This window comes from Procambarus clarkii, chromosome 43 (assembly GCF_040958095.1).
Source record: "Procambarus clarkii isolate CNS0578487 chromosome 43, FALCON_Pclarkii_2.0, whole genome shotgun sequence".
Classification (NCBI taxonomy): Eukaryota; Metazoa; Arthropoda; class Malacostraca; order Decapoda; family Cambaridae; genus Procambarus; species Procambarus clarkii.
The window spans coordinates 24,429,701-24,456,153 of record NC_091192.1 but is presented as its reverse complement, the minus strand read 5'-3'; the positions used below and the strand labels follow the sequence as shown (position 1 = coordinate 24,456,153).

Below are 26,453 nucleotides of genomic sequence, written 5' to 3'. Positions count from 1 at the left end.
CTGTGGTGGGTACGTGGCCCTGCGGGCCGCTCCAAGCAACAGCCTGGTGGACCAAACTCTCACAAGTCGAGCCTGGCCTCGGGCCGGGCTTGGGGAGTAGAAGAACTCCCAGAACCCCATCAACCAGGTATCAACCAGGTACGGAGGAGCGGAGCCAAGTGCCATGTTGATGTGGCCAGAGCCTGGCTTCACCGCCACCCACACCACCTCCCAACATCACCTTCCTCTTGCTACTGTCTTCTGGTTATTCCTAAATCACCCCCCTCCCTCCCCCCCTCCTCCCCCAACACATGAAAACAAAGTGACGTTTCTGCCTCTCTTGGACTCTATCACCTCGACTTATTATTATTAAGTTGCCACATGATTAGTGTTGAGGACGGACCCAACCGTCGTCACTGTCCAATCATATGTGCGGGTTGGGTCACTCACTGTCAGCAGTGTTGCTGTGACGTATTCTGTGCATGTGGCGTCCTCTCTGTTACCTGCCTCTTAACTCCCACAAGGCTGACGTGTATAAGCAACTGGCAGCATGAGCCCGTGCTTCCCTGCCTCTCATCCCTCCCTACCTGTCTGCTCACCGAGCAGACACAACCCGGGCACATATGCCCACAGATATAATGTGGACACACCCACGAGTAAACACTCAACTGAGGTTTAGACTTTGTTATACCAGGCTTACTAGCCTTGCTGTATCTGTTGCGTTGTATCTATTTAACCGTCCTAATGCTCGAATTCATCGTCGGTCTAACCCTTATGCGCATTTCCACACACAAACACATCTTGACGCTGTCCTTGTCTGCTCTTTTTATGAAAGTTTCTTCTTTGTTTCTGTGTTTCAGATCAAGTAATGAGGCTGGCGCGGGGCCGGGCTTGGTGAGTATTAAGACAGGTAAGAGACTACAGGTAAGCTACAGCACACAGGACGGAGTGGAGAGGTGCCAGGAGAATAGGATAGAAATACAGCTTCTGCCTAGGCGTAGGCCATAAAGATGTCATCCATAAATGTGGCCATTAATACGGAGATGGAGGGAAGAGAGCAGGAGAGGTTTGACTTGGCTCAAACACTGCTGGCATGGCATTAATTAATTTATTGTCAAACACCTTGCTGGAATTGGGTAAGGTTTCAAGTGGTATGTTAAGAGCTCGTAAGTGGTTGTTTGTATTTAGCGGTGGAGCCTAGTTGGCCAGCGCTCTCAAGAGAGAAGTTGGGGTGGCTTTTGAGCCCATGGACCAGTGATGCAACCCGTCCTCTTAACATTACCTCGCTTTTCGCTCGTATGCGCGCTATGGCCAAAAATGGACGTAATTTAAAATAAAATCTGCTCACGAAAGTGACGTACCGTCCCGTTTTCTGTATTGAGTCCTCCGGCTTACTCGGTTAGGTTAGGAGAGGAAACTTTCAATTAATGGTTTTCATAACGTTTAGAAACCTTGGGAGAACGTCCTCTCCTCCAAACCTACCAGATATCCATTAACTTGCTGTTTTGGAAAAACAAAAATCCAAAATTGATTTTTAAATTTTTTTCATTTTCAAATTACGTCCATTTTCGGCTATACGGCTATAAGGGAGAAAACCCGAGTTTCTTTTACCAGGCCTGGTAATGGGTAAAGCATTTTGTGAAAGTGAAATGATGCTTGAGTTTTACGATGAAATTTAAACTAGTGGAAACTGTGATAACAACATTACATCTTTAAAGCAAAATTACGTGTATGATAATGGGTATTAATACCAGTCAACAGCTGCTAATATATGCAGGCTGTTGTATTAGGTATGAAGCAATCAGTCTAATACATCGCCAAGTGAGTTGTATTCTCACCCCATGTTGTGTGTATTGTATGTGAGAGAGAGAGAGGGAGATCATTGTTGTCATTGTATTCCCAGTTGTATTTGTACCCGAGCTTCTCTCTAACCAGAATAACCCGTTTCTCTGCTAGGTAAACCCTGGCACTCTTTGTTTGTGTGTTTAGTGCCAAGTGTTTAGTGGCAAGTGTTTAGTGTTTTGTGGCAAGTGTTTAGTGTTTAGTGGCAAGTGTTTAGTGCCAAGTGTTTAGTGCCAAGTGTTTAGTGCCAAGTGTTTAGTGGCAAGTGTTTAGTGTTTTGTGGCAAGTGTTTAGTGGCAAGTGTTTAGTGCCAAGTGTTTAGTGCCAAGTGTTTAGTGCCAAGTGTTTAGTGGCAAGTGTTTAGTGTTTTGTGGCAAGTGTTTAATGTTTAGTGGCAAGTGTTTAGTGCCAAGTGTTTAGTGGCAAGTGCAAGTGGCAAGCAGTGTTTAGTGGTTAAGTGTTTAGTGGCACCGGCAATATTGTCACAGCAGGTTTGTCGGGCGCCTTCGTGTAAGGTGTTAAGAACATAAGAACAAAGGCAACTGCAGAAGGCCTATTGGCCCATACGAGGCAGCTCCTATCTATAACCATCCTCCTGTCTATGCTGCGTTGCTCCTCCTGTCAATGTTGCTCAAAGATATCTTTATGCAACAGTATCACCTTGCAGGTTTGATAGTGGGGGGTTATATCCACATCCTGTAGCACAGTCGTCTACGTCCCCAACTCGCACTCGAAGGACCAGGGTTCAATCTCCGCGGCTAGTCAGAAACGATTAGGAACGTTCCCTTTCACCTGATGCCTCTGTTCACGTAGGAGTTAAATAGGAACTCGGGACTTTTGTAGCTTACATCCTGGGGGGAGGTCAGAAGTTGGCCTAGAGGAGACTTTCTTAATTATAAGGACAGGCTTTGTGTCCCGGACAACGGGAATCATTAGTTGCTCTGAACAAATCCACAAGGGCCGTGATGAGGATTCGAACCTGCGTCCGGGAGCATCCCAGACATTAGTTGCTCTACTGTAGGTTAATATATTAACATCATACAAAGTCTGAAAGTATCCTCCAGGAGTGTTGACCAGACCACACACTAGAAAGTGAAGAGACGACGACGTTTCGGTCCGTCCTGGACCATTCTCAAGTCGATTGTGGTAATGAGTATGGTCGAGGACGGACCGAAACGTCGTCGTCGTCCCTTCACCTTCTAGTGTGTGGTCTGCTCAACATATATCAACCATGTTATTGTGACTCCTCATTTGCATATTCTACAGAACTGAATGTTGCAACCTTAGCTTCCTCTAGTGTTAAGTGCTCACATGGTTTACTAATTAGTGTTATTGTTGTGGTGTTCAACCACGGTAAACCTGGGCCAGAATTCATCAAGCTTTAACGCAACCACTTTAACTTTAACCACTAACGAAATCTGTACATGAACAAATCCACAAGGGCCGTGACGAGGATTCGAACCTGCGTCCGGGAGCATGTACATCTTTCCTTAAGGGCGGCTTTGTTTACATTTATTAATCAGTTTACGAGCTTGGAAGTTCACAACCTAAATTTATTATTGTAATAAACAACAGCGTAGCGCTTTGGAGCTCTAAAACTATTTAACAAATGTAAAAAAAAATCACCACGCTTGAGGAAAGATGTAGAGGTTTCGTAAGTAGTTGTGTAAATGCCTGATGACTCCTGGTGTGCCGTCACTGGCTATACTGATGATCATGTTCTCCAACTTTATGATATTTTCCCAAGACGGATACTGTCAGTGCCTGTGGTGGGGGAGCACTCACTCACACCGGTCGGCCGAGCGGACAGCACGCTGGACTTGGGATCCTGAGGTCCTGGGTTCGATCCCAGGCGCCGGCGAGAAACAATGGGCAGAGTTTCTTTCACCCTATGCCCCTGTTACCTAGCAGTAAAATAGGTACCTGGGTGTTAGTCAGCTGTCACGGGCTGCTTCCTGGGGGTGGAGGCCTGGTCGAGGACCGGGCCGCGGGGACACTAAAGCTCCAAAATCATCTCAAGATAACCTCAAGATAGCCACACGGAGCCGGCGAGTGTTGCTGACTCCAACACTTCTCAACACTCTCGTTAAAGCCTAAACATAAGGGCCTTAAGCAGGCGACGAGTCACAATAACGTGGCTGAAATATGATGACCAGACCACACACTAGAAGGTGAAGGGACGACGACGACGTTTCGGTCCGTCCTGGACCATTCTCAAGTCGATTGTGAGAATGGTCCAGGACGGACCGAAACGTCGTCGTCGCTACACCTTCTAGTGTGTGGTCTGGTCCACATAAGACGCTTAACTAGCCGACCTCTCACCGTGTTGAAAAGATAACTTGATGGAACACCTCCAAAGGCTGTGATTCATGCCTGTGACTGCCAGGAGCGGCGTGTGACAGCCTGGTTGACCCGAGCACCAGACACGAGGCCGCGGGGTAAATACAAGGTAAGTAGGTAGCAATCCGTCTCGTTTCTCTCCTACTTTCATCTACTTACCTATCGCTGCAGACAAGATGACGGTACTGATGTAGGTGAGTGGTGGTGGTGGTGGTGGTGGTGGTGGTAGTTGTGGTGGTGGTGGTGGTGGTGGTGATCGTAGTGGTGGTTGGCATAGTAAGTAACACACTGGAGGCTGCCACAAGGCAGGTACATGCAGATCCGCGTTCAATCCCCGACCGTCCACAAGTGCTTGGACACCACCATTCCTTTCCCTCCGTCCCATCCAAAATCCTCATCTGACCCCTTCCAAGTGCTATATAGTCGTGGTGGCTTGACGCTTTACCCCTTTTTATATAAATAAGTTTATAATGCCACAGATTATACCCATCAGTGCACGCAGCAGCCCCCCCCCCCCCACGCCCGCTACACACACTACCTCCCAACACTTACGGCTGCATCCCACACATACTTTTCTCTGAAGTACTATTTGGTCCGTGTCGACCCTTCTACCCCACCGGGACGTGCTCGGGTGGCGCCCCAGCTCATATACACACTCACTATACACAGTCACCTGAGTATATGAGTACACTCACTATACACAGTCACCTGAGTATACGAGTACACTCACTATACACAGTCACCTGAGTATACGAGTACACTCACTATACACAGTCACCTGAGTATACGAGTACACTCACTATACACAGTCACCTGAGTATACGAGTACACTCACTATACACAGTCACCTGAGTATGTGAGTACACTCACTATACACAGTCACCTGAGTATGTGAGTACACTCACTATACACAGTCACCTGAGTATACGAGTACACTCACTATACACAGTCACCTGAGTATACGAGTACACTCACTATACACAGTCACCTGAGTATGTGAGTACACTCACTATACACAGTCACCTGAGTATACGAGTACACTCACTATACACAGTCACCTGAGTATATGAGTACACTCACTATACACAGTCACCTGAGTATATGAGTACACTCACTATACACAGTCACCTGAGTATACGAGTACACTCACTATACACAGTCACCTGAGTATACGAGTACACTCACTATACACAGTCACCTGAGTATGTGAGTACACTCACTATACACAGTCACCTGAGTATGTGAGTACACTCACTATACACAGTCACCTGAGTATACGAGTACACTCACTATACACAGTCACCTGAGTATACGAGTACACTCACTATACACAGTCACCTGAGTATATGAGTACACTCACTATACACAGTCACCTGAGTATATGAGTACACTCACTATACACAGTCACCTGAGTATACGAGTACACTCACTATACACAGTCACCTGAGTATACGAGTACACTCACTATACACAGTCACCTGAGTATGTGAGTACACTCACTATACACAGTCACCTGAGTATGTGAGTACACTCACTATACACAGTCACCTGAGTATACGAGTACACTCACTATACACAGTCACCTGAGTATGTGAGTACACTCACTATACACAGTCACCTGAGTATACGAGTACACTCACTATACACAGTCACCTGAGTATATGAGTACACTCACTATACACAGTCACCTGAGTATATGAGTACACTCACTATACACAGTCACCTGAGTATACGAGTACACTCACTATACACAGTCACCTGAGTATACGAGTACACTCACTATACACAGTCACCTGAGTATGTGAGTACACTCACTATACACAGTCACCTGAGTATGTGAGTACACTCACTATACACAGTCACCTGAGTATACGAGTACACTCACTATACACAGTCACCTGAGTATACGAGTACACTCACTATACACAGTCACCTGAGTATGTGAGTACACTCACTATACACAGTCACCTGAGTATACGAGTACACTCACTATACACAGTCACCTGAGTATATGAGTACACTCACTATACACAGTCACCTGAGTATACGAGTACACTCACTATACACAGTCACCTGAGTATATGAGTACACTCACTATACACAGTCACCTGAGTATACGAGTACACTCACTATACACAGTCACCTGAGTATATGAGTACACTCACTATACACAGTCACCTGAGTATACGAGTACACTCACTATACACAGTCACCTGAGTATATGAGTACACTCACTATACACAGTCACCTGAGTATACGAGTACACTCACTATACACAGTCACCTGAGTATACGAGTACACTCACTATACACAGTCACCTGAGTATATGAGTACACTCACTATACACAGTCACCTGAGTATATGAGTACACTCACTATACACAGTCACCTGAGTATATGAGTACACTCACTATACACAGTCACCTGAGTATACGAGTACACTCACTATACACAGTCACCTGAGTACACTCACTATACACAGTCACCTGAGTATGTGAGTACACTCACTATACACAGTCACCTGAGTATGTGAGTACACTCACTATACACAGTCACCTGAGTATATGAGTACACTCACTATACACAGTCACCTGAGTATACGAGTACACTCACTATACACAGTCACCTGAGTATATGAGTACACTCACTATACACAGTCACCTGAGTATATGAGTACACTCACTATACACAGTCACCTGAGTATACGAGTACACTCACTATACACAGTCACCTGAGTACACTCACTATACACAGTCACCTGAGTATGTGAGTACACTCACTATACACAGTCACCTGAGTATGTGAGTACACTCACTATACACAGTCACCTGAGTATATTGTCATTCAGTGCAGATAATAAACTGCATTTAAAATACCAAATAATATATTTGACTCACCCAACACAGGCGGTACACTAAACAAGGTCACCTGCAGTACCTGGAATGAGAGAATACTATATTAACCTTACACGTGCCTTGCCTTCCCCTGACGACCAGGAGGCCTGGTCGACGACCGGGCCGCGGGGACGCTAAGCCCCGGAAGCACCTCAAGGTAACGACCCTATTATTATGTATGTGTCAACCAACATATGTAAATACCAGTGTTTATGAGTTCCGTCCCTTCACTCTCTAGTTAATTATACCTCTTTAATCCTTTGACACTGAGCAAGTTCTTCCTCATATCCCTGCGACTCATTCCGGTAGTGAACCAGCCTTCGTATCCCTCTCGAGTTATCTGGAGATGATTTCGGGGTTTAGTGTCCCCGCGGCCCGGTCCTCGACCAGGTCTCCACCCCGAGGAAGCAGCCCGTCACAACTGACTAACACCCAGGTATCTATTTACTGCTAGGTAACAAGGGCATAGGGTGAAAGAAACTCTGTCCATTGTTTCTCGCCGGCGCCTGGGATCGAACCCAGGAGCACAGGATCACAAGTCCAGCGTGCTGTCCGCTCGGCCGACCGGCTCCCCCAGAGTGTGTCTCTGCGTCTGTGCCTGTCTCTCTGTCTCTGGGTAACACTCCGTTGTCACAAAGGATTATGTGTTGCGCTGTGGAGGTGTGGATGATCTGTGAGGTGGCGCCAGCCCACAAGCCTCGGTGGTTCAGTGGTAGAGTATGCGGCTGGCAATGCCATGGCCATGGTTCGTACCCACCTCACAGCCCTGGTGGATTTCCTCACAATAGAGGATGATATGATGACATCCTGCAGCAGGAACTATGGGTCCGCCCGTCCGCATCCCAAACATACTCATTAGCAAAATAAAATAATGCTATAAAAACAAGTGTCCATGGGGGCTTCACTTCAAAACAACGAAAGAAACGTCACTTTTGTTTTATCATACAGAAGAATGTTAAGATTCAAGTCAATGCGATGAGACATTTTATCGATAAAACTAGTAGACAAAAATTAAAGCAAATAACTAACATTGGGCAAAATGAACCACTAGTTGATAGCTGGTTGACGAGGTTCTGAGAATTCTACTCCCCAATGCCCGGCCCGAGGCCAGGCTCGACTTGTGAGAGTTTGGTCCACCAGGCTGTTGCTTGGAGCGGCTCTCGGGCCGCTAACGATAGAAGCCTGTCTTATGATTCCTAATTGTCATCAGTTACAAGCTGTATAGCTTTTGATAATTGGATAAAACATGTGGTACTTCGGCTATGTCCAATTTTTCATTGGCAATGTATATGTCATCCAACAATCAAAACAGCCATCTTACACCTCGGTACACTGTACTATCCACAGGAGTTCTGTGGATAGTGGATAGTTCTCTGTGGATGGAGAACTGCCGCCAGCCCCACACCACACTCCCTGACCCCAACCCACACACACACCCAGTAACACCTCAACCTCATCCTGCATCCTACATATAATGTCAAACCTGCTAGGTATTGATTTTCCCTCAGCTTCCGCAGATGATTAAGAGAGCTTCAGCGTAACGCGCTTTAACGACACGCCATATAAAATTATAAAATTAAATTTAGCGACTTTATTGTCAACTTTTGTCCCAAGTGAAGAAGTTAACTTAATTAAACAAAAGAAATATGGAAGATTCGTGTTAGAATAGTCGATCTAATCCTTTAAGTCATATTTAATGACGCGACCCTGCAAGCACATCTAGGTGAGCACACACACACACACACACACACACACACACACACACACACACACACACACACACACACACACACACAGACTGGAAAGAAATTAGAAAGAACTTTTTTAGTGTCAGAGTGGTTGACAAATGGAATGCATTAGGAAGTGATGTGGTGGAGGCTGACTCCATACACAGTTTCAAGTGTAGATATGATAGAGCCCAGTAGGCTCAGGAATCTGTACACCTGTTCATTGACTGTTGAGAGGCGGGACCAAAGAGCCAGAGCTCAACACAACTAGGTGAGTACAACTAGGTGAGTACTGGGCTCCATGGAGCCCAATAGGCTCAGGAATCTGTACATCAGTTGATTGACGGTTGAGAGGCGGGACCAAAGAGCCAGAGCTCAACCCCCGAAAGCACAACTAGGTGAGTATACACACACACACATACATACACACACGGAGCTGAACCTCACGTCCCTGCAAAACAGAAGATAACGGGAGACATGATAACCACCTACAAAATTCATAGGGAAATTGACTGGGTGGACTAAGACAAACTCTTTAGCAGGACCATTACGACAAAATCACTCCGGCATTAGAAGAATTAGGCATTTACAGTCTCCGTGGTGTAGTGGTAAGACACTCGCCTGGCGTTCCGCGAGCGCTATGTTATGGGTTCGTATCCTGGCCGGGGAGGATTTACTGGGCGCAATTCCTTAACTGTAGCCTCTGTTTAACGCAACAGTAAAATGTGTACTTGGATGAAAAAACGATTCTTCGCGGCAGGGGATAGTATTCCAGGGACCTGCCCGAAACGCTACGCGTACTAGTGGCTGTACAAGAATGTAACAACTCTTGTATATATCTCAAAAAAAAAAAAAAGAATGCAGATGTGGTATACACGGATTTCGCAAAGACATTCGATATATGTGACCATGGCGTGATAGCACACAAAATGAGGTCAATGGGAATAACTGGTAAAGTAGGACGCTGGATAGTCAGTTTTCTGTCGAAGAGAGTAACAGAGAGTAACAGTCAACCATATAAAATCAAGTCCAAGTGCAGTTAAAAGCTCAGTACCTCAAGGTACAGTCCTTGCACCGCTGCTTTTCCTTATTCTCATATCAGATATAGACTCAACTACAAGGCACAGCTTCGTATCATCCTTTGCAGATGACACAAAAATCAGCATGAAAATTACCTGTGCTGAAGACATTGAAAAACTACAAACAGAGATTAATAATGTTTTCGACTGGGCAGCAAACAATAACATGATGTTTAACAGCGATAAATTCCAGGTACTCAGGTACGGTAAAAATGAGGACCTTAAACATAATACAGGGTACAAAACACAATCAAATTTGCCCATAGTAGGAAAGCAGCATGTAAAGGATTTGGGAATAATGATGTCTGACGACCTAAATTTTAGGGATAAACCTAAAATATGCTTAGCATAACCAAGCAAATATTGCGTCAGCCAGGAAAATGATAGGATGGATTACGAGAACTTTCAAATCCAGGGATCCCATCACAATGGTTATCTCTTCAAATCACTTGTGTTGTCCCGTCTTGAGTACTGCTCAGTACTCACTTCCCCCTTCAGAGCAGGAGAGATTGCTGAAATAGAGGGAATACAGAGAACATATACGGGATACATAGACGAGATAAAGCATCTAAATTATTGGGATCGTCTCAAAGCCCTCCAAATGTACTCTCTAAAAAGACGACGGGAGAGATATCAAATAATATACACGTGGAAAATACTGGAGGGCCAGGTCCCAAATTTGCACAGTAAAATAACAACGTACCGTAGTGAACGACATGGAAGAAAATGCAGAATAGAACCAGTGAAGAGCAGAGGTGCCATAGGCACAATCAGAGAACACTGAATGAACATCAGAGGTCCACGGTTGTTCAACATACTCCCAGCGAGCATAAGAAATATTGCTGAACAATAGTGGACATCTTCAAGAGGAAACTTGATAGTTTCCTCCAAGGAGTGCCGGACCAATCGGGCTGTGGTGGGTATGTGGGCCTGCGGGCCGCTCCAAGCAACAGCCTGGTGGACCAAACTCTCACAAGTCAAGCCTGGCCTCGGGCCGGGATTGGGGAGTAGAAGAACTCCCAGAACCCCATCAACCAGGTATCAACCAGGTAACTGGTGTAACACGAACAAGGGGACACACATGGAAAATAGTACCCAATAACCCACAGACATTATAAAGAATTTGTTCAGTGTCAGAGTAGTTAACAAATGGAATGCATTAGGCAGTGATGTTGTGGAGGCTGACTCCATACACAGTTTCAAGTGTAGATATGATAGAGCCCAGTAGGCTTAAGAATAAGAATCTGCACGCCAGGAGCCAGATTCACGAAGCAGTTACTCAAGCACTTACGAACCTGTACATCTTTTCTCAATCTTTGGCGACTTTGTTTACAATAATTAAACAGTTAATGAGCTCCGAAGCACCAGGAGGCTGTTTATAACAATAACAACAGTTGGTTGGGAAGTTTTAATGCTTGTAAACTGTTTAGTAAATGTAACCAAAGCCATCAAATATTGAGGGGAAGATGTACACCTTCGTAAGTGTACTTGCGTAACTGCTTCGTGAATCATGCTCCAGTTGACTGAAAGTTGAGAGGCGGGACAAAAGGGCCAAAGCTCAACCCCCGCAAACACAACTGAGTATAGTACATATAGAAGCAAAGTTCAGGTTCAGGAATAGTAGGAGTACATCATTAATTATAAACAGGAAACACAAATGAGTCACTCGGAGGTCAGAAAGAAGTTCCTCCGGCTGAGAGTCTTGAGTCAGTGGTAGGCACCAGATGAGGTCCAAGCTAGTTCCAGCCACAGACGGGTACCCGCCTGCACGCGGACTTCTCTCTCTTCCTCCTTTAGTAATCTCCCCCTACCACCCTTTTTTTTCCATATCTCTTTCTCTTTCCACCTTTCTCTCACTCTCTCTCCCCTCTCCCACTCTCCTTTCCTCTCCTCTCCCGCAACATCACCCCCCCTCCCTCCACCTCTCCTTCTTCTCCTCTCCTCCTCCGTTTTCCCCACCTCTTCCCTCTCCCTCCGCGAGATGTAGCGACAGAGATAGGCACCAAGAAAGGTAATATGAGAGAGAGAGAGAGAGAGTTCACCTAGTTGTGCTGCGAGGGTTGAGCTTTGCTCTCTCGGCCCGACTCTCAACTGTTACTAACTAATTTCTTTTCACACACACACCCCCAGGAAGCAGCTCCGTAACAGCTGTCTAACTCCAATGTACCTATTTACTGCTAGGTAACAAGAGCATTCAGGGTGAAAGAAACTTTGCCCACTGGCTTCTGCCTGGTCCGGGCATCGAACCCGGGCCACAGAATTACGAGTCCTGCGCGCTGTCTACTCAGCTACCAGACACCGTACAAGCGTGTGTGTGTGGTACAAGGTCAGGTCATTAGGGACAAAGGTCCCGAGCGAAGGAGGGGACCACTTACCTATTAATTACCCAGACGTGTCCCAGGTGGACGAGTTACAGCCCTGCTCCTGTGCCAGGTAAGTCCACTAAGGGCTCACCATAGCCCGTGCTACTTGCCCCCGTTCCTGTACCAGGTAAGTCCACTAAGGGCTCACCATAGCCCGTGCTACTTGCCCCGCTCCTGTGCCTGGTAAGTCCACTAAGGGCTCACCATAGCCCGTGCTACTTGCCCCCGTTCCTGTACCAGGTAAGTCCACTAAGGGCTCACCATAGCCCGTGCTACTTGCCCCGCTCCTGTGCCAGGTAAGTCCACTAAGGGCTCACCATAGCCCGTGCTACTTGGAACTTGTTCCGAGTAGCTTAATCTATAACCACACCAAGACCCCAGGTGGAGCAGGTCCCCCCGCGCAGGCAGTCTGACTCATTACTATATACCTCAACCATCCAGTCAGTTTCATTCACCTTGAAGGACTGATCGCGGGTTCTCAGACCTGCCCGCGTGACGGCCACTTCCCTGGCTCATTACTCCACGCATACCGTCTCACACATATTTGTCACAATGTAGTGAACGTTTCCAAGCGCTGGCCGTTTCCTCTTGTTCAGGAGGTTATATTGAGGTTATCTTGAGGTGATTTCGGGGCTTTAGTGTCCCCGCGGCCCGGTTCTCGACCAGGCCTCCACCCCCAGGAAGCAGCCCGTGACAGCTGACTAACACCCAGGTACCTATTTTACTGCTAGGTAACGGGCATAGGGTGAAAGAAACTCTGCCCATTGTTTCTCGCCGGCGCCCGGGATCGAACCCGGGACCGCAGGATCACAAGTCCAGCGCGCTGTCCGCTCGGCCGACCGGCTCCCTCGAGGAGAGTTGACACAATACAGAACAAAAGTTCTTTTCGATGGGATGAGAGCGTTAAATCAAGTTCTAGTAAGTTTTAATATATAGTTACAAACTCATTAAGATTTCAACTTAAATGACAGAACAGAAACAAGCAACACTTAGTGGGCCAGCCAGAGGCTTAGGGCCCGCGCAAGAATATCACTGAAAAAAAGGTGTATGTATGTATGTATGTTTGTATGTATGTGTGTATGTGTGTGTGTGTCGGGCTAAGGCTTGAGGGCTAGTGTAGCCTCGGGGACTGGAACGGACTAGAGACTCCTCTTGCCAACCTATCCATCATATCCCTGCCACTCCCACCTACAGATAGTTGTCTCAGGTCTAACCTCTCGCCAACCATCCATCATCCCCCTCCCTCTCCCTCCCAGCCCCCTTCACAGAGTTCCTTAACTCTTCACTAATCAAGTGGTCGTGGATGCTGGCTCCGGCAGTCGCAAGTCAGCGCCCTAGAACTTTAATTACCTTAACAAGGTACATTATGATAGGCTTGTGATTAGAGGAAGGTGGAGTCAGTACTGCCTCTCCTACACGGCCTCTCCTGCACTGCCTCTCCTACACTGCCTCTCCTACACTGCCTCTCCCACACTGCCTCTCCTACACTGCCTCTCCTACACTGCCTCTCCTACACTGCCTCTCCCACACTGCCTCTCCTACACTGCCTCTCCTGCACTGCCACTCCTACACTGCCTCTCCTACACTGCCTCTCCTTCAATGCCTCTCCCGCACTGCCTCTCCTACACTGCCTCTCCCACACTGCCTCTCCCACACTGCCTCTCCTACACTGCCTCTCCTGCACTGCCACTCCTACACTGCCTCTCCTACACTGCCTCTCCCACACTGCCTCTCCTACACTGCCTCTCCCACACTGCCTCTCCCACACTGCCTCTCCTACACTGCCTCTTCTACACTGCCTCTCCCACACTGCCTCTCCCACACTGCCTCTCCTACACTGCCTCTCCTAAACTGCCTCTCCTACACTGCCTCTCCTAAACTACCTCTCCTACACTGCCTCTCCTACACTGCCTCTCCTACACTGCCTCTCATGCACTGCCTCTCCTACACTGCCTCTCCTACACTGCCTCACCCACACTGCCTCTCCCACACTGCCTCTCATGCACTGCCTCTCCTACACTGCCTCTCCTACACTGCCTCTCCCACACTGCCTCTCATGCACTGCCTCTCCTACACTGCCTCTCCTACACTGCCTCTCATGCACTGCCTCTCCTACACTGCCTCTCCTACACTGCCTCACCCACACTGCCTCTCCTACACTGCCTCTCCTTCAATGCCTCTCCCGCACTGCCTCTCCTACACTGCCTCTCCTGCACTGCCTCTCCCACACTGCCTCTCCTACACTGCCTCTCCCACACTGCCTCTTCTACACTGCCTCTCCCACACTGCCTCTCCCACACTGCCTCTCCCACACTGCCTCTCCTAAACTGCCTCTCCTACACTGCCTCTCCCACACTGCCTCTCCCACACTGCCTCTCCCACACTGCCTCTCCTACACTGCCTCTCCTACACTGCCTCTCCCACACTGCCTCTCCTACACTGCCTCTCCTACACTGCCTCTCCTACACTGCCTCTCCTACACTGCCTCTCCTACACTGCCTCTCCCACACTGCCTCTCATGCACTGCCTCTCCTACACTGCCTCTCCTCCACTGCCTCTCCCACACTGCCTCTCCTACACTGCCTCTCCTACACTGCCTCTCCTACACTGCCTCTCATGCACTGCCTCTCCTACACTGCCTCTCCTACACTGCCTCACCCACACTGCCTCTCCCACACTGCCTCTCCTACACTGCCTCTCCTACACTGCCTCTCATGCACTGCCTCTCCTACACTGCCTCTCCCACACTGCCTCTCCTACACTGCCTCTCCTACACTGCCTCTCCTACACTGCCTCTCATGCACTGCCTCTCCTACACTGCCTCTCCTACACTGCCTCTCCCACACTGCCTCTCATGCACTGCCTCTCCTACACTGCCTCTCCTACACTGCCTCTCCTACACTGCCTCTCCCACACTGCCTCTCCCACACTGCCTCTCCTACACTGCCTCTCCTACACTGCCTCTCATGCACTGCCTCTCATACACTGCCTCTCCTACACTGCCTCTCCTACACTGCCTCTCCTACACTGCCTCTCATGCACTGCCTCTCCTACACTGCCTCTCCTACACTGCCTCTCCTACACTGCCTCTCCCACACTGCCTCTCCTACACTGCCTCTCCTACACTGCCTCACCCACACTGCCTCTCCCACACTGCCTCTCCTACACTGCCTCTCCTACACTGCCTCTCCTACACTGCCTCTCCTACACTGCCTCTCCCACATTGCCTCTCCTACACTGCCTCTCCTACACTGCCTCTCCTACACTGCCTCTCATGCACTGCCTCTCCTACACTGCCTCTCCTACACTGCCTCACCCACACTGCCTCTCCTACACTGCCTCACCCACACTGCCTCTCCTACACTGCCTCACCCACACTGCCTCTCCTACACTGCCTCTCCCACACTGCCTCTCCTACACTGCCTCACCCACACTGCCTCACCCACACTGCCTCTCCTACACTGCCTCTCCCACACTGCCTCTCCTACACTGCCTCACCCACACTGCCTCTCCTACACTGCCTCTCATACACTGCCTCTCCCACACTGCCTCTCCTACACTGCCTCACCCACACTGCCTCTCCCACACTGCCTCTCCTACACTGCCTCTCCCACACTGCCTCACCCACACTGCCTCTCCTACACTGCCTCTCCCACACTGCCTCTCCTACACTGCCTCACCCACACTGCCTCTCCTACACTGCCTCTCATACACTGCCTCTCCCACACTGCCTCTCCTACACTGCCTCACCCACACTGCCTCTCCCACACTGCCTCTCCTACACTGCCTCTCCCACACTGCCTCTCCTACACTGCCTCTCCCACACTGCCTCTCCTACACTGCCTCTCCCACACTGTCTCACGCTCACCAAGTAAGATGCCTCCACCATTCACTGTGTTGGCCTGGAATTTACCTGCAGTATACCTCGAGTGTACCTGAAGCGTAGAGGCTCCCAGAGACCCCCTCCCCAAGCCCGGTTAAGGTGTGCGGGAGAGGGGGAGGAGCGGTTATAGCCTGGAGGGAGCGGTTATAGCCTGGAGGGAGCGGTTATAGCCTGGAGGGAGCGGTTATAGCCTGGAGGGAGCGGTTATAGCCTGGAGGGAGCGGTTATAGCCTGGAGGGAGCGGTTACAGCGGGGAGGGAGCGGTTACAGCGGGAAGGAAGTGGAGACCGACTAAAGAGCCTAAATCTGTACTCCCTTGAGCGCAGGCGGGAGAGATACATGATAATTTACACGTGGAAAATAGTAGAGGGGCTGGTCCTAAACCTACACACAGAAATAACATCACAAGAGACCAGGAGGCATGGCAGGATGTGCAGAATACCCCCGTTGAAGAGCAGAGGTGCAACAGGTACTCTGAGAGAGAACTATCAACATCAGAGGCCCGAGACTGTTCAACACGCTTCCGCTACACATAAGGGGCATAACTGGCCGACCCCTCACAGTGTTCAAGAGAGAACTATCAACATCAGAGGCCCGAGACTGTTCAACACGCTTCCACTACACATAAGGGGCATAACTGGCCGACCCCTCACAGTGTTCATGAGAGAACTATCAACATCAGAGGCCCGAGACTGTTCAACACGCTTCCACTACACATAAGGGGCATAACTGGCCGACCCCTCACAGTGTTCAAGAGAGAACTGGATAAGCACCTCCAAAGGATACCTGATCAACTAGGCTGTGATTCATACGTCAGGCTGCGAGCAGCCGCGTCCAACAGCCTGATTAACCAGTCCAGCAACCAGGAGGTCTGGTCGACGACCGGGCCGCGGGGACGCTAAGCCCCGGAAGCACCTCAAGGTAAGGGACTGTTCTCCTCTGCCTAGCAAGCCTTACCCTAGTAGTTGTCCTTACAACACCACCCGCCAATCGCCGTACAACCATGTCCCCAATTACTGCCCGGTGAACAGTTAAGGATTGGAGTGGTACCCATTCAATCCTCCCTGAACTGTGTTCCAACGCCTAAGAAATCGCTGGAGGTGCGAGTGTGCTACCACTCCGCCACACCTGGTACTAGGGTACTAGGGTACTAGGGTACTAGGGTACTAGGGTGTGGGCGCACCAATGGACACCGTCCAACCAGTCAGGTAGAGCCAGAAGGGCACAAGTGTGGGTCATGGGGTGACACTGTAATGCACCAAGAACCCAGAGAGTGACGGGCCGTGACCAGTGTAAACAGAGGTGAGACAACACACCTCACCTCTCAGGGGACTACCCCTCACCCCACCACTGAGGGACCTACCCCCCCCCCTCACCTCTGGAGGGATACACCAGCCTTTCACTTCTGAGATCAGCTTCCATATATACTTTACATTTCACCTTTGTAAATGCACATTAATGACACTATGTAAAAGACACATCAAACACCTTATGTAGGGCATACGTAAATCTGTGTATCTATGTATTTACGTATGTAGGTTAGCTTAGCATTTTAAAAGCACTGAATCACCTTCTGTGGTTGAGTGTTCAATAAACCCTTGAACTATATGTTTAACACTTCTCTAACCCTGTCCATGGAGGACAGAAGAAAATGTATATATGCTGGTTAGCATTGTAAATGTGTGGCCACGTCTGTGGTAGAAAATAATAATAATAATAGAAAGAAAAAACTTCTGAGAGATCCCCCCCCCCCCCCACACACACCTCACAAACACGCCTCACACTCTCATCAAAGTACAAAAAAAAAAAAAAAAAATGTACTGACAAGAGCACGATAAACGTTTCATGAAATTTATTTATGTATAAATAGTTGCTACATAGACTATTAAAGTATACAAGTATAGAGATTATACTCTCAGTAAAGTGGCGCTCGGCGCAACAGTTGCCGCTCACACCAGATCCAGGTCTAACTGTATTTCTAAACAGTATTCAGATAACTGTGTGGAGAGCGGTATTTAGGTAACCGTGTCTTGCCCGACCAAGCGCAGAGAGGAATGAACTCCCCAGGGACACAACCCAGGTGTAGAGCGGTGTGTTACAGACCCGCCACGGGTGCGTCGTGGACCCTGGGACAGCCCATACTGAGGCAGGGGCTGCCCCGCCACGGGTGCGTCGTGGACCCCGGGGTGCCCCTACTGAGGCAGGGGCTGCCCCCCCACGGGTGCGTCGTGGACCCTGGGACAGCCCATACTGAGGCAGGGGCTGCCCCGCCACGGGTGCGTCGTGGACCCCGGGGTGCCCCTACTGAGGCAGGGGCTGCCCCCCCACGGGTGCGTCGTGGACCCTGGGACAGCCCATACTGAGGCAGGGGCTGCCCCGCCACGGGTGCGTCGTGGACCCCGGGGTGCCCCTACTGAGGCAGGGGCTGCCCCCCCACGGGTGCGTCGTGGACCCTGGGACAGCCCATACTGAGGCAGGGGCTGCCCCGCCACGGGTGCGTCGTGGACCCCGGGGCGCCCCTACTGAGGCAGGGGCTGCCCCGCCACGGGTGCGTCATGGACCCCTACTAAGGCAGGGGATATTTTGCATCTCATTAGCCGGGAAGATTGACCATAGGGACCACATACCTGGAGAGAGTTTCGGGAGTTCTTCTACTCCCTGAGCCCGGCCTAAGGTCAGGCTCGACTTGTGATAACTTGGTCCAACAGGCTGTTGCTTGGAGCGGCCCGCAGGCCCACATATCCACTCCAGCCTGGTTGCTCCGGCACTTTTTGCAAGAACTTATCTAAGTGCCTCTTGAATACATCTACCTTTGTTCCAGCAATATTTCTAATGATTGCTGGGAGGGTGTTGAACAGCTGTGGACCTCTGATGTTCAGATAGTGTTCTCTGATTGTGCCTATGACACCTCCACTCTTCACTGGTTCTATTCTTGCATTTCCTTTCATGTTTTTCGTTCCAGTATGTTGTTATTCTACTGTGCAAATCTGGGACCACCCAGCATCTTCCATGTTTATATTATTTGATACCGCTCTCGCCTCTTTTCCAAAGAGGACATTTTGAGAGCTTTGAGACGGTCCCAATAATTTAGATGTTTTATCTTGTCTATGCGTGCCATATATGTTCTCTGTATTCCCTCTAATTCAGAGATCTCTCCTGCTCTGAAAGGGGAAGTGAGTACCGAGCAATACTCAAGACGGGACAGCACCAATGATTTAAATATTATTAGCATTGTTGTGGGGTCTCTGGATTTAAACGTTCTCATAATCCATCCTCTCATTTTCCTGGCCGCCGCTATATTTGCTCGGTTATGTTCACTAAATGTCAGTCGTCAGACATCATAATTCCCAGATCTTTTACATGTTGCTTTCCTTCTATGATTGTGTCCTGTACCCTGTGTTTTGTTTAACTTCCTCGTTTCCACCATACCTCAGTACCTGGAACTTGTCACCGTTAAACATCATGTTATTTTCAGTTGCCCAATCGAAGACCTTATTAATATCTGACTGCAGTTTTTCAGTGTCTTCTACAGAGGAAATTTTCATGCTGATTTTTGTATCGTCTGCAAAGGTCGACACGAAGCGTTGACTAGCATTTTTGTCTACATCCGAGATAAGAATGAGAAATAGTAGCGGTGCAAAGAATGTGTCCTGGGGGTCACCCTGGGGTACAGAACGTTTCACTGTACTTGGGCTTTATCTTATTCGACTGACCGTCACTCTCTGCATTCTGTTTAACAGAGCGTTGAAAATCCAACGCCCTACTATACCCGTTATTCCTATTGATATCATTTTATAGGTTATCACTCCACACCTTGAGGTTACCTTGAGATGATTTCGGGTCTTAACGTCTCCGCGGCCCGGTCGTCGACCAGGCCTTTTCGTTGCTGGATTGGTCAACCAGGCTGTTGGACGCGGCTGCTCGCAGCCTGACGTATGAGTCACAACCATAATCACATTTGTCGAACGCCTTTGCAAAGTTTGTGTATACAACATCTGTATTTTGCTTTTCTTCTAAGGCATCTGTGATTTTGTAATAGTGATTGAGTAACTGTGACAGACAGGATCTTCCCGCTCTAAATCCATGTTGTCCTGGGTTAGGGGTTGTTCATTATTTTCCATAAAACTAGAAATTTAATTCCTACTCACTCTTTCAAAAACTTTTACTATGTGTGATGTTAGAGCAACTGGTCTATAATTTTTTGCCAAGGTTTTACTACCTCCTTTGTGCATAGTAGCTGTATCTGCTGTCTTTTTGTTGTTTAAAAAAACGGGGTAGATTCTGCTGGGGCTGGTTCACCAGAGGGACCACATGGTGGGGCTGGTTCACCAGAGGGACCAAATGGTGGGGCTGGTTCACCAGAGGGACCACATGGTGGGGCTGGTTCACCAGAGGGACCACATGGTGGGGCTGGTTCACCAGAGGGACCACATGGTGGGGCTGGTTCACCAGAGGGACCACATGGTGGGGCTGGTTCACCAGAGGGACCACATGGTGGGGCTGGTTCACCAGAGGGACCACATGGTGGGGCTGGTTCACCAGAGGGACCACATGGTGGGGCTGGTTCACCAGAGGGACCACATGGTGGGGCTGGTTCACCAGAGGGACCAAATGGTGGGGCTGGTTCACCAGAGGGACCACATGGTGGGACTGGTTCACCAGAGGGACCACATGGTGGGGCTGGTTCACCAGAGGGACCACATGGTGGGGCTGGTTCACCAGAGGGACCACATGTTGGGGCTGGTTCACCAGAGGGACCACATGGTGGGGCTGGTTCACCAGAGGGACCACATGGTGGGACTGGTTCACCAGAGGGACCACATGGTGGGGCTGGTTCACCAGAGGGACCACATGGTGGGGCTGGTTCACCAGAGGGACCACATGGTGGGGCTGGTTCACCAGAGGGACCACATGGTGGGGCTGGTTCACCAGAGGGACCACATGGTGGGGCTGGTTCACCAGAGGGACCACATGGTGGGGCTGGTTCACCAGAGGGACCACATGGTGGGGCTGGTTCACCAGAGGGACCACATGGTGGGGCTGGTTCACCATAGGGACCACATGGTGGGACTGGTTCACCAGAGGGACCACACAGACATGGTCCCGAGCTGGAGGAGTGTAACAAGTGGGTTACAAGACTGCAGAAAGTTACAGGCACACTTTGACAATCTCTGTTGGCAAACAAATGGTTTCTGGAGTTTAATCCGAATAAGTGTAATGTAATGTAGATGCAGAAGAAAAAAGACTAGGAAGTATCTAGATCATAATTGGTAAGCAACTACAGGAATAGGAGAAAGAGACATAGATTTGGGCTTGATTGCTTTTTATGGCTGCCACTGGAGGCAGCTAGTTGTACTTTCTGGAATGGAGACGAGAGATCTATGTATCTCATAACATATATATAGACGATGCCGGGTCATATTCCAAACCTGTTTGTACATTCCAAACAGATCTTAGTGATCAGCTGGATTGTCTCACCTGTTTAACACCTGCAACAGGTGTAGGTTTGAGATAAAGACAGACCCAGGGAACGTGTGTTTAACACTCTCTGCTGCCACAGTGGTGCACCTCTCACAGTGAACGGTGTTTACATACACCAAACATTTAGTTATTTCCATTCTGATGTTTTGATGACTTCCACTGACACATCATTTCTGTATTGATTACTGTGCATGATTATTGTATGTCCCACTGACAGTGCTCTTGCTGACAGACACTTAGCTGCAGAACCGAAGGCACCCAGTGAAGTGGCATGTTTGTTGAATAAACGTTAATTGTTAAACCTGTCATACAAAGAACGTCGTATTTCGGTCGTATGCGTTCCACAAGGCCAAAAACTGCCGCACTAGAAAATGGAAGCGGCTCGCGAAAGTTACGTACTGCCCCGTTTTCTGTTTTGGGTCCTCTGGTAGGTTAGGAGAGGACACTTTAAATTGACCGTTTTCTTGACGTTGGGAATCTTAGGTTATGGGTTGGTTTCCGTAAAGCCACTTCTAAACAGCAGCTACTCGCACCTGTGCCCTGAACATTGTCATACCACTCGTGTGTTCAATACCTGTTTGCCTATTAGTCACGAGTTATCTTGAGGTTATCTTGAGATGATTTCGGGGCTTTAGTGTCCCCGCGGCCCGGTCCTCGACCAGGCCTCCACACCCAGGAAGCAGCCCGTGACAGCTGACTAACACCCAGGTACCTATTTTAATGCTAGGTAACAGGGGCATAGGGTGAAAGAAACTGCCCATTGTTTCTCGCCGGCGCCCGGGATCGAACCCGGGACTACAGGATCACAAGTCCAGCGTGCTGTCCGCTCGGCCGACTGGCTCCCTGACGTTGCACGCAGTTGAAGTCAGAAAAAAAACATTCCGCGGGAAGAGTGTAAACATCAGAGGCCCGTAACTCTCCAATCTCCTGCCAACAAATGTCGCTGGAACAACTGTGAAAGCTGTCAAGAGGGAGCTTGACAAGTTTCTGCTGCAGTCACTACATCATTCTTGCCGTGATGACTATGTGAGCGTTGGAGCTTCAAAGGCAGAGAGCTTAATAGACCAGAAAAGCACCAGGCTGCTGGAGAAGAATGACAGAAATCCCCGACAGGTAAGATAAAATGTGGACTAGAAAGCCGTACTAGCCAAAGATCACTAACCCAAAAATATGACCCAGCAAAGAGGAACAGCAAAACATGTCCCCTAAGGTACCGAGTGCGGCTTACCAGCAATCATTTGCTGAAGTATACACGAACCTCCTGACAAAAACACGCCTGCAAAAGACAGCAAGTTACCAAGCATCATATCAGCAAGGCGGACAGCCCGCCGGCTATCATAACATGGTGCCAGCAAGGCGGACAGCCCGCCGGCTATCACAACATGGTGCCAGCAAGGCGGACAGCCCGCCGGCTATCATAACATGCGGACAGCCCGCCGGCTATCATAACATGCGGACAGCCCGCCGGCTATCATAACATGCGGACAGCCCGCCGGCTATCATAACATGCGGACAGCCCGCCGGCTATCATAACATGGTGCCAGCAAGGCAGACAGCCCGCCGGCTATCATAACATGGTGCCAGCAAGGCAGACAGCCCGCCGGCTATCATAACATGGAGCCAGCAAGGCGGACAGCCCGCCGGCTATTATAACATGGTGCCAGCAAGGCGGACAGCCCGCCGGCTATCATAACATGGTGCCAGCAAGGCGGACAGCCCGCCGGCTATTATAACATGGTGCCAGCAAGGCGGACAGCCCGCCGGCTATTATAACATGGTGCCAGCAAGGCGGACAGCCCGCCGGCTATCATAACATGGAGCCAGCAAGGCGGACAGCCCGCCGGCTATTATAACATGGTGCCAGCAAGGCGGACAGCCCGCCGGCTATTATAACATGGTGCCAGCAAGGCGGACAGCCCGCCGGCTATTATAACATGGTGCCAGCAAGGCGGACAGCCCGCCGGCTATTATAACATGGTGCCAGCAAGGCGGACAGCCCGCCGGCTATTATAACATGGTGCCAGCAAGGCGGACAGCCCGCCGGCTATCATAACATGGTGCCAGCAAGGCTATCATAACTACATTCCACATCTCTTCAACATTTCCTTCATCTCTACCTCTCCATCCTCTTTACCGCCATTACCAAAAAAAAAAAAGCCCTGCGCGCGCACTCACCACTCCCTGCGACAATCACTACAATATTAAATTTAAACAAAACACTTTAATGTTATTGTGTTAACAATTCTCACAGACGCCTAAATTCCCCAAGGTATAAAGAGCAGTCATTGAAAACTGGAAATCATGAAAATTTCAGTTAACATCCAATCCCTCATACTGCATGTTGCGGCCAACATGGCTCCGTGACCTGGGCGAGGAGTAGTGGAGCACCACGTGGGAGAGGGAGTGGGGGGAGGCCCCCCCCTCCCAGCAGGGGCAGGGGAGCATGGGAGGAGAGAACATGGGAGGAGGAGTGATGTAGCATGCTGGACAAAGCATTATACAAATATAGAGGCAGTGTGTTAGTGATGACATCACCAGCCAGCAGCAGCATCGCCTTGGTGGTGTCATGACCTCATCACCACCCAGCTGTGTTATTAGTGATGATCTCATTCATCTCCACACCACACTGTATTAGTGATGATGTCATTCATCTCCACACTACACTGTATTAGTGATGATCTCACTCATCTCCACACCACACTTTATTAGTGATGATCTCATTCATCTCCACACCACACTGTATTAGTGATGATGTCATTCATCTCCACACTACACTGTATTAGTGATGATGTCATTCATCTCCACACCACACTGTATTAGTGATGATGTCATTCATCTCCACACTACACTGTATTAGTGATGATGTCATTCATCTCCACACTACACTGTATTAGTGATGATGTCATTCATCTCCACACCACACTGTATTAGTGATGATCTCATTCATCTCCACACCACACTGTATTAGTGATGATCTCATTCATCTCCACACCACACTGTATTAGTGATGATCTCATTCATCTCCACACTACACTGTATTAGTGATGATCTCATTCATCTCCACACCACACTGTATTAGTGATGAGCTCATTCATCTCCACACCACACTGTATTAGTGATGAGCTCATTCATCTCCACACCATACTGTATTAGTGATGAGCTCATTCATCTCCACACCACACTGTATTAGTGATGATCTCATTCATCTCCACACCACACTGTATTAGTGATGAGCTCATTCATCTCCACACCACACTGTATTAGTGATGAGCTCATTCATCTCCACACCACACTGTATTAGTGATGAGCTCATTCATCTCCACACCACACTGTATTAGTGATGAGCTCATTCATCTCCACACCACACTGTATTAGTGATGATCTCATTCATCTCCACACCACACCGTCGTCGTGGTCATGTCCTCATTACCACAGCAGAAGACAATCTTTCCAACTAACGATGTGTTCTAATATCAATAAGGCTACAAAATAGTGACTCACAATAAATGGATCCCGGGTTCGATTCCCGACCGGGACAAAAATCGTTTGACAAGTTTCCTTTCACCTGCTGCCCCAGCTCATCAGCAGTAAATAGGTACCCGGGAGTTAGGTAACTATTGTAGGGTGGCACACACACGGAACACTACATCACTTTTGTGAGCCGATTTCAATTCCAATTATGTCCATTTTTTCGCCATAGCGCATACCAGCGAAAAGCGACAGGTTGATACCTGGTTGATGATTCCCGGGATACCGGGATGTTGTTGATGCTGATGGATACCGGGTTGCAAGATCGTTCTCTCGATTTGCCTCTCCGTACAAAACGGGCCGTATTGGAGGAGTTGACGGGTGACAGGAGAGGAAGCGGTAGCGAGGCATAAGGAACCCCGCTAATAAAAACACTGTGGAAGCGACTAAAAACAGTGGCCGGGAGGCGATGGGCAGGAAGTGAGAGCGCTCTTGAGTGCTGCTCTTAGTTAAAAATACTAAGAGAGAGCGCAGGGAGGGTTGAGGCATCGCTGGCCTCGTCTTAATCATGGTTGGTGGTGTGGTCAACCAGGCTGTTAGCCGCCGCTGGTCGCACCCTCACCAGTGAGACACTCCCGACTGACTCGGAATCCTTGGGAGGTCTTTATCACGTTATCTTGTGTCCACATTGTGAGGTCCTGAGTGAGTCCTGGCCAGATGGTGACGGGTCAGGTGGCACCTCCCACAGTGTCCTGGGGGGACGTGGGTGACACCTCCCACAGTGCCCTGGGTGACACGGGTGGCACCTCCCACAGTGCCCTGGGGGACGGGTGACACGGGTGGCACCTCCCACAGTCATCGTCCCACGTCATCACGGCGCCCATCATCTTACCAAACGTTCAAAGAGGAGTGCGCACACATGCGCGCTCACACACACGCAGTATCTGTGTCAACTGGTCATAGACAACACTCATTAAAAATCAGCAGCCAACGGAATATAAAATGTTCTCTCCCCCCCCTCCTCTCGCTGCCTGGGAGCCTCTTTCTCCACCTCCTCCTCCCTTCCCCCCCCCCACACACACCTCCGTCTCTAATCCCCCTCCCCCTCTCCCCCCCTCTGCTTCCCAATCCTCCCCCTTCCTCTGCTTCCCAATCCCCCCTACCCATTGCCCCTCATACACCTTCACAACTTCTCTGGCCTCCTCCCACCTCACACTCTCTATGACTCTTACCCCACTATTCCTCTCAACCCCTCTGCCTCTCTCTCCCCCTATGCTTCTCTGCCTCTCAGACCCCTCTCTGCCTCTCAGACCCCTCTCTGCCTCTCAGACCCTCTCTGCCTCTCTCTCCCCTATGCTTCTCCGCCTCTCAGACCCCTCTCTGCCTCTCAGACCCTCT

At 49.4% G+C, this 26,453-nt stretch overlaps 1 protein-coding gene across 3 annotated transcripts in view; it reads right to left on the bottom strand.

Moving 5' to 3' along the window:
• LOC123755876 (serine/arginine repetitive matrix protein 2) overlaps window positions 1–26,453 on the bottom strand; it is a 270,322-nt gene that overhangs the window by 113,646 nt on the left and 130,223 nt on the right. Inside the window, exon 4 of one of the 3 annotated variants that reach the window (XM_069300127.1) lies at window positions 7,058–7,097. The exons of the other annotated variants lie outside the window; for them this stretch is intronic. The gene's annotated coding sequence lies outside the window, so the exon portion shown is untranslated. The remainder of the gene's footprint in view (window positions 1–7,057; window positions 7,098–26,453) is intronic. 3 annotated transcript variants of the gene reach the window in all.